Source organism: Callospermophilus lateralis, unplaced genomic scaffold (assembly GCF_048772815.1).
Source record: "Callospermophilus lateralis isolate mCalLat2 unplaced genomic scaffold, mCalLat2.hap1 Scaffold_615, whole genome shotgun sequence".
Classification (NCBI taxonomy): domain Eukaryota; kingdom Metazoa; phylum Chordata; class Mammalia; order Rodentia; family Sciuridae; genus Callospermophilus; species Callospermophilus lateralis.
In genome coordinates this window covers 213,849-223,702 of record NW_027514643.1, presented here as the reverse complement: position 1 = coordinate 223,702, position 9,854 = coordinate 213,849, and positions in this window count along the sequence as shown.

Sequence of the window (9,854 nt, the reverse complement as noted above, 5' to 3'; positions counted from 1 at the left end):
TGCTAGTTTTCTCCTGTATATAACTTCTTTCTTCTCTTTTTAATATTTTTAAATGATTAAATAGTACTAGGGTTAGGACCATAGGGAATTATCTAAACAGATATAATTTTGGACTCTCAAAAATATGAAGTACATCTTTAAACCAGTTGCTCAATTCAAAAGCAACTAAAAAAAATCAGTCACATAATGAACTGTATTGGTATCAAGGCCTTAAATAATCCTTTAATTTAGCAGTAAAACCCTCTAGATGTTTAGAAAAACCATCCTCTCTCTTAAGCAGACAAAATTAAAAAATATTGCCATTCAATGAAACTAAAATATTTCCTTAGAGCAAGTGATCTTAATTAAATTAATTTAAAATATTCTCATAAAATTTTAATGCAAAAAAGACAAATGAATCATTTTGCAAATTTTCTGTTTTTGACAGATTATTGTGTGTCTTTCCATATCTGAAAATTTTATCCATAATTCTATGGGATATGTAAAAACAATATAAACCAGATTTTTTGTAACATTCTCTTAACATATTTACTATTTCCTTGGTATTTATTGAAAATAGTATAATAGTGTTGGCATTCTCCATTCATGCAATTCATTTCAGGGTGAGGCCATTGTGGTGTGGAGCCCAATTCTTTAGGAACAAGGTCTAGAGGTAGCACATTGTCTCTTGTCAGGAATTTGTCCCATTTTCACTCCAGGTTAGAAGAGAGGTTAAAAATGCTATCTTAGCTGAATGCTTCCGAGACTAGTTTACCCCTAATTTTATATGGTAAGACTGTAATTAGCAATCTTCCATAAAATTTGAAAAAAAAGAATTCTAAGTTTTATTTCAAAACTTTACAAATGATGTTTTCAAAAGGAATTTGATGAGGTAGCCACCAGTTCCTTAAACACAAAACCTAAAAGCCATTCTTTATAACTATCCCACATCCTTTCCCACTTCTCTTCTATCTCCCAATATTCTCATAAAATGTATTCCAATTTTTTTTTCTCAAAATATCCCAAATTATTGTGCCAAACTTTCCTCCAAGCTCCAAACATGTAATTATTTATTTAATTACAATAGAATTCATAGTCTACATTTCTAATTACATACTTTCACTAGTAACCCCCTTTTTTCTATTTCTTTTTTTTGTATACCTTTATTTGTTTATTTACTTTATGTGGTGCTTGGTATCAAACCCAGTGCCTTATACTGCTAGGCAAGCTCTATACCACTGAGTACTGTAAAACCTCACAGCCCTGTAAACCTTTTCTAAACCTTTCTAATTAGTATCACCTCATTTTACAATTTCTTTGTAAACAAAAGTAGGGCTCTCCATTCTTCCATATTATTTCATTATTTTTATTATTACTTTCACATATAAAATAAAATTCAGGCAAAATATAATATTTTTTGAACTGATTATACCCAAATTTATATCCATTTTTTAGCTTCATATTTGCACCAAATATCTATTAACATTTCAAGTTTGCCATGTAATATATGTCTCAAACTCAGTGTGTCCAAAATTGAATGAAATGGTACGAAGAAGGAACCTTTCATCCATTGAATAGATTATGACTATAATATTCTGAATATCTTCCACTTGTGATTAATTTCTGCCCTATCATATGTAGGGTGACCACAATGATCATTTAAATTATATTAAAATAATATTTACATATTATGTTAAATAACTGTGGTCTAGCTATGGCTGAGAGTTCACAAAAACAGCACTTTTAGGGTGAAGAACATGGAAAATTCCCAGGCAAACCAGGATGGAATGAATACAGCCTTACTCCTGTGCTCATAAAGGATCCAGAGGGCACTCATCCAACTCGTCATAGTCAGAATTCCTCTAAAGTTCTAGACCTCCGTTTCTGACTTTAATTTCTTTCTCTTCATTTGGCCTTAGACAATTAATTTTGATCATTCCACCTTCTCTCTTCATATAGGTTAGCTTCACAACAGATTGCCTCGATAGGAAGGTTTAATACCCAACCTGAGGTCACTGTAACAAGCCCTTCAAGAGTACCTGAGCACTACTTTGCAACCAAAGTTCCTCTTGATCATTTGTCCAGGGGACATTTGGCAAGGCCTGGAAGCTCTGGTTTTCACAACCCTGAAAGTGGATGCTCCTGGCATGTGATGGATAGAAGCCTGACATATTGATAACATGCACAGTGTAGCTCCCCAAACCAGATTGACATCCAGATCCATATAACAGAAGTCATGATGAACCTTGTCCTAAGAGGTAAACTGCACAAATAAAGAATATTTTGTTGTAATTTTTCTTTATGAAACCCATTCACTTCCCTTATATTTTTTAAATGGAGTATCTTCTTTTTGTAATTTTTTTATTGCTGTAGAATTGTATGTAATAGTGGGATTCATTATGTCATATTCATAATATGTTATGTGCATAATATGTGTATAATATTCTGTCATATTATGCACATAACATAATCTAATCAATCTCATTCTTTAGGACTTTCCCTTTCCCTCCCTCTGATCCACTTGCTCAATTTTACTGATTTCCCTTCTATCATCATCATCATCATCATCATCATTATTTCAATTATTGCATTCCATGTATATATGTATATCTATCTGTCTACCTACCTACCTATCAATATATGATTCACTATGGTATGTTCTTACATGGATATCACATAAATTGATAGATTTTGTCCCTTAGTACTTCCTGTGGCCCTCCTCTTTCTCCCTCCCTCTCTATTTCCTTGAATGTTCAAGGCGAAAGTAGACAGCATCTCTTAGAAATTTGGAAAGATATTCATGTTTCCCTTGTACCCACCCAATTGAATGTAAGGGGAAGAGACTATAATTCCCTAGAATTGTTAGTCCCAGGAACAACATTTGCTACAGAATATGAATTTCACATTTATTGGATGAAAAGAAAAAAAATATGTTAGTGTTTGGTAGAAAGTAACTGATTTATGAAGAAGGATACATCAACTTTTTTACAGGAGATCATATGTAAGTCCATTATAATTACCATTTTCAGTTACTTGAAGCAATAAAGTATGGTGAATAAGATGAGTCAAATAAAAAAAAATCTCAAAATATCCTTTTTAAATGTATACTTCCATAAGTAGAGTGAAAATAAATTTCAAAATTCTGAGAACAAATGAATGACTCAATAAAAATGAATGAATACATTAATCAGTAACTAGTATATTATAAAAGAAAACAAAAAATATGAAGCTACTATTTTTAATCTCACTTCCTAGAGTTATCTTTTTAATTAATGTTTTTAATTGATATCATCTTAGTTTCATATTTGGTAAAAGAAATAATATATTTTGGGCTCCTTAACTCAGGTTCACCGATGGTATCATTTTAGGAAACTACAATGAATGTAGCAACCATTTTGATGTGAAACAAGATAGATATAGTATTGAACATTTGAGGAAAATGGTATCATTTTAGGAAACTACAATGAATGTAGTAACCAAAATATTTTGATGTGAAACAAGATAGACATGGTATTGACCATTTTCACCACCTTGAGGATCCCTCAAGATACCCTTTTATAACTACACTCACTTTCCACCTGAGCTGGTAATCCACCTCTAAACTTGATAATCTTTAATCTGTACTCTATTTCAATAATTTAACATCATTGTAAAGTTAAAGAACATTACATAAATGAAATAAAAAATATGTAAATTTTTGAAATTAAAAAAAATTGTTTTCTGTAATTCTCTGGAGATCCATCAAGGTTTTAGGTAGTAATGATTTATCCCTTTGATTTTACTGTATAGTTACATGATGTAGATATATCATATTGTGTTAATGATTCATCTGCTGCAGGACAGCTGGGTTTTTTGTAGTTTCAACCTGTTACAAGTAGGATACTAAGAATATTAACTTACAGGTTTTTGTGTAACCTTACATTTTTCTTTTTCTGGCATAAATGTCTAGGGATGTAATATCTAGGCCACATCGTAACTACAATTTTTATCAGTTTTTATTATTTTTAAAAGAAACTGATGAAATATTTTGCACAAACAATGTAGGAATGGTCATGTTTCTTGGGATTCCTGACAACATTTTGTGTAGTCAGCGTACTTATTTTAGTTTCTCTGATAGTTGCACAGTGATATAGTATTCATAATTTTGAATTTATACTTCTAAGCAGATTGTATAGAATTTGTAGGTTTTTAAATTTTTGTTAGATTTATCCACTGAATCTGTCTGGTTCCTGAGATTTCTTTTAGGAGAATTTTTTAAATTATACAATCCCCTTAGTATTTAGAGGGTTATTCAAATATTTGTATCATATTGGATAAAAAGTGGTATAGTGTGTTGTTCAAAGATGTAACACATTTCATAACAAATTTTCAAATATATTTTTCTGAAGTTACTTATATATTTCCTTAAAATAACTTTGATGTTTACCAGTTCTCTTGTGATAACTCATTTAATTCATGATATTGATAATTTGTGGTTCTCTTTTTCAGTAAATATTGCTAGAGGTTTTTTAACAATATTGATTTTTTTAAAATTCTTTTTTCTATATATTTTTCCTACAATCAATTTAAATGATTTCTGTTCTCAATTTAAATTATATTGTTTCTTCCACTAACTTTGGGTTTATCTACTTTTTCTAGTATTTTGAGGTAAGAATGTAGATAATTGGATATGTCTCAACAATTAAAAAAATGTACTCATTAAGTGCTATAAATCTCTCTCCCAATGCTGCTTTAGCTATTTCAAATCAGTTACTAATGCAGTAATTTCATACTATTTCAGATGAAAGTACTTTTGAATTAACTTATTTTTAACATTAAATTAGCTGCAGGACTGTTGTTTAGCATCTGTTTGCTTAGAGGTATTTTTCTTGGGAGGCTGAGCCAGGAGGATCATCAGTTGGAGGCCAGCCAGAGCAACTTAGTGAGATACTTCTCAAAAATAATAATAACAATAAAAAGGGCAGGGATGTAGCTCAGTGGTAGAGTATCTCTGGGCTCAATCCCTAGTACCACAAGCAAACAAACAAATAACAACAACAAAAAAACAGAATGCATTCAAAAATGCTGTGCAGGCCAATGTTGTCTTCCACATCTACATCTTGTCATCAGATGCTCTCATCTGATGGTGGTGTTGTGCTGTATTTCCTTGATGGTCTTTCATCTAGATATTCTCCTGGTGGCCAAGGACAGTATGTGACATTTTTCAATGTGAACTGGTGATTTTTCTGGTTCTTCATTAGTTCTATCAGATTTGTCTTCTCACATTTTGCTTTTCCTTCATTTCTTGTATACAAATTCAGATAGCAATATAGTCTCCTTAGGCAAATCAATCAATAAGTATTTAATTTCCCTTTTTCCCTTTTGTACATTTCTTTTGCTCCATAATCTTCTTTGTTTGATAGTATTACAGATATTTCTCTTTTCATTTGATAACAATTTGTAAGTTTTAGGTTTTTCCATGCTTTTAATTTTAACCAATCTATATTATCATATGTGAAGTGAAATTATTAACAACAAAAAAATTATTCACAACAACAAAACCATATCATTTTTAAAAACCATCCTTTAATTTAGATGACACATTTTTATGGTATCATTAATATATTATAGCTGCCATTTTATTTTTGTGTTCTGGTGTGCAATCATTGGTTTTTTTGTTTCTGTTTCTTTACTTCTGATGTAATACTCAAATATAGTTTGTAATTTCATTTTGATATATGTGTAATATCTTTAAGTGGTTCTCTTGATACAGCTTTATATTTCTTACTCTAAGCCTTATATTATATATACACATAACTTATTACACTCAAGTGGTATGACATCTTACCACTTCAAATGATAAAAATTTTACCTTCCTTTATGTTCCCCTCACTTACCCTGTTAGTGACATATTTTAATTAATCCCTATATAATTAATAATACATCAAGGCTGGGATTGTGGTTCAGTGGTAGAGTATTTGCCTATCATGTGTGAGGCACTGGGTTTGATTCTCAGCACCACATATAAGTAAATGAATAAAATAAAGTCCATGAATGTCTTAAAAAGACAGAATACATCAGATAGTATTGTTATTTTTATTTAAATCATCAAAGATTATCTGGAAAACTAATTAGGAAAAGGTAATATGATGTCTTTATACATACATCTGCTTTTCTCTTGTTTGTTCTTAATGTCCTGAAATTATTACTGTCTTTTCTAGTTTGAGTTCTGCCTTCAGCTATTCTTTTAGAGTAGGTTTATTGCTTATCATTTTATTATAATTATAATTATTTAGTTTTTATTCAACTAAATTGACCTTGCTATTTCTTTAATTCCTGGGATATATTTTATTATAAATAGAAATCTGGGCTAATTGTTCTTCTCTCTTATCCCTTGAAAAATATTGTTAAACTTTCCTTTTTAGTTTCTGATGGGAAATCCACTGACATTCATATTGATTTTCCCACATGCATGAAATGCCATTTTTCTCTTTCTATATTGAGATGTTTTTCTTTGTCTGTAGTTTTTAGAAGCTTGACTATGATGTCTTTTCTTGTGGATTTGAGTTGATACAGCTAGAAATTCATGCAGTTTAGTGAGTCAGTAGTGGATTTATGTTCTTTATCAATTTAGAAAGTTTTTACCTATTATTCTTCTGAGTGCTTTCTCCTTTCTTTCTGAGTCTCTTATGACATGAATTTCAGATCTTTTGTTAGAGCCCCATAGGACCTTGAGGCCCTGTTCATTATTTTTTCAATCTATTTTCTCCTTGTTTCTCAGATTGTATAATTGCTCTTCTGTGTTCCAATTCACTGATGCTTTCTTCTGTTCTCTCAATTCTGTTACCTCTATTTGGTTTTACTTTATACTTTTTTATTTTTTTTCTTGAGGACAGTTACTTTGTTGAATATCCCTTTTTATGTGTTTCAAATGTATTCATAATTGCTTGCTGTAAAATTTTATAATGGATAAATTGAATTTTTTTTAGATAATTCTCTCATCATCTTTTAGTTTTGATATGAGCACCTATTTTATTCTTTTTTCATTCAAGTGGAGATTTCTCTGCTTTTGAGTGTTACAGATAATTTTAGTTGATTTTCCTTGGCCATTGAATAATGCAAGAAGAGAGAATTACCCCAGTGACACAGGAGGAAGGATTGCCTCTATTGTTTTCAGACACACTTGTGAGTTACAGCTTGCCACCAGAGCTTTCCTGATATCACCATGTTGAGGAGGTCATAGAATACTTTATCCCTGCCCAGAAATGGGATGGGGGTGGGACTGGATAGATCCTGGAGGACAGTGGTCAAAGGTAGTCAAAATCCAGACTTTTCCTTAGGCTTCCCTTGACCTTACCCAACACAGATGGGGACTATTATATCATTGCTCTTAGAGAAGTGGATGCCCAGGTTCCCCTGTGGTCTCCATAACACTGTGGTTAGAATGGCCTTCCTGCTCTTTCCTTGGCTATCTCTGCTGCAACCTTGACAAGGTGGTAGGACACTTTGTTAAGTCTGATAAGTATAGAAGTCCAGGGCCCCAATCACTCTTTCCTATTGTTGGGGGGACAAAGAAACAGCTTGATTTTACTGTGTGTAATGTTTTCTTGGAGTCTCACAGTTATTATCATAAAAACTTGGAGACCGGAGCAGGAAGCCGCGACAGCCGCCCAGCCAGACTGGAGCAGGAAGCCGCAACAGCCGCCCAGCCAGACCGGAGCAGGAAGCCGCGACAGCCGCCCAGCCAGACCGGAGCAGGAAGCCGCAACAGCCGCCCAGCCAGACCAGAGCAGGAAGGCGCCAGCCGCCAGCCAGACTGGAGCAGGAAGGCGCCAGCCGCTCAGCCAGACCGGAGGAGGAAGTCCAGTCCCGCCCCGAGCGCTAGTCTCCAGGAAGCCCATCAACCCTTAAAACCCATCAAAGTGGGTGTGGCTACCAGCACGGTTGCGGCTGATCCAGGTGCCCGATTTCCAACTCCCCCACCCTTAGCTGCGATAACTCAAAATATTTCCCACAAGCTTTTGGGGATTGTAGCTATCAACACAAAACAACAATTGTAGAGGCACCTGGTTTCTACCTCAGAGACTAGAGTAGGGAAGATACAGGTGGAAGCTCATTTCCCTTCACACTGGCTATACCCACCACCCTGAATACAGAGGCTCAAACTAGGAATAGACAACGCCACCTACTGGAAGCAAGGAAAACAGTGTTCTGAGAGACTTTTTTTTTCTCTCTTTCTCTTTTCTTCTCTCTCTTCCACAACTTCAGCATATGTGAAACCAAGAACTGAGCATGAACAACTGAATTACCAAAGTAATATAATATAGAGGAATTGCATATACCCCACCTCCCCCCTATTTTTTTTTCTGTATTTCTATCTTACTTCCCTTTCCCTTCTCTTATTTCTCTTTTCTTCCTTGTTATTTCTTTTCTTTTCTTTTTTTTTTAATTCATATTCTCTCTATACCACTTTCAATCTGCTAACTTTTGCTATCTATACATAGGGTAACTATCTAAATAGGAGGTTGAGTCTATACATTCTTCCATAAATTACCAGTCGAGTGGTTAGAGTTCTCCAAAGGTGCTAAGTTAGTTTAACCTCATTCCCTCACTCCTTTCTCTTTAAGTATAACATCCTTCGTCTGAAATTAAGTTTTCTATATGCCACCAGATATGGTACGCCTTTTATGAAACTAAGGAATATATTCTTAAGTAATAATTAAATCCAATATCTATAGTCTTAGAATCTAACTATAAATGTATTAATAATGAAAACTTGTCCTTAGATAATGTACTGTTGATATTGGGATATGTTAACATTGTCTTTCTCCGAAAAAGAGGGATATTGGACCTATTCAAGAACAATACAAATATATAAGGGGAAAAACATTAGCTCAACAGTTTCACAAAGCTAGAAAGAATCATGAGCAGTATGAAAAGACAAGGAAAGAAAGGACCACAAACAATACAGGTCAATTCAACATTAGATGAGGTAATATCTGCAGCTGATGGAATGTCAGACAAAGAGTTCAGGATATACATGCTTCAGATGATCTGGAGTCTCAAGGAAGACATTATTCATCAAATTCAGACAATGAAAAATCACTTTGACAATGAATTACATAAACAAATCCAAGAAGCAAAAGATCAACTCTATAGGGAGATAGAGGATATAAAAAACAAACAAACAGAAATCCTGGAAATGCAGGAAACAATAAACCAAATTAAAAACTCAAATGAGAGTATTACCAGCAGAGTAGAACACTTGGAAGATAGAACTTCAGACAACAAAGACAAAGTTTTTCAACTTGAAAAGAACATAGACAGCTCAGCGAGAATGTTAAGAAATCATGAGCAGAACATCCTGGGTAGACCATTCCATCCCTGCTCTCTCACCACCTTTCCTGTCTCTGTGTCCCTTTAGGAATTGGTACAACTAAATTGGTTTGCTACTTCTACAGTTAACATCTCAGTAATCTTCCCTCTTGTAGGGTTTATACTTTTTTTCTTTACCTAAATGCTCATTCCCCAGTCACAGATTTGTTTCACCCACTCACCTCCATTAAGTCTTAAGGTTTCATGTTTTAGATGAGTCTTTTCCTGAGCAACCTACTTAAAGTTGCTGAATATTTACTGCTGTAACCCCAAATCCCCAGTGTCCAAACAACAGCAATCATATTTCCTTCTCTTTGCTTAATTTCTAAAGGAATAAGAATTAGTAATCTTTTCCCCAAACCCCCATAAATTACATTGGCTTAACACAGAGTACAAAAAAATACCTCTTTGTCCATATGTCAATGATTATGTTTTAGAGTGGCTCATGGTATAACACATACCTGCACTCACAGCAACTCGAAACTCAGGGGGCTGAGTCAAGCAAATAACAAGTTTGTGGT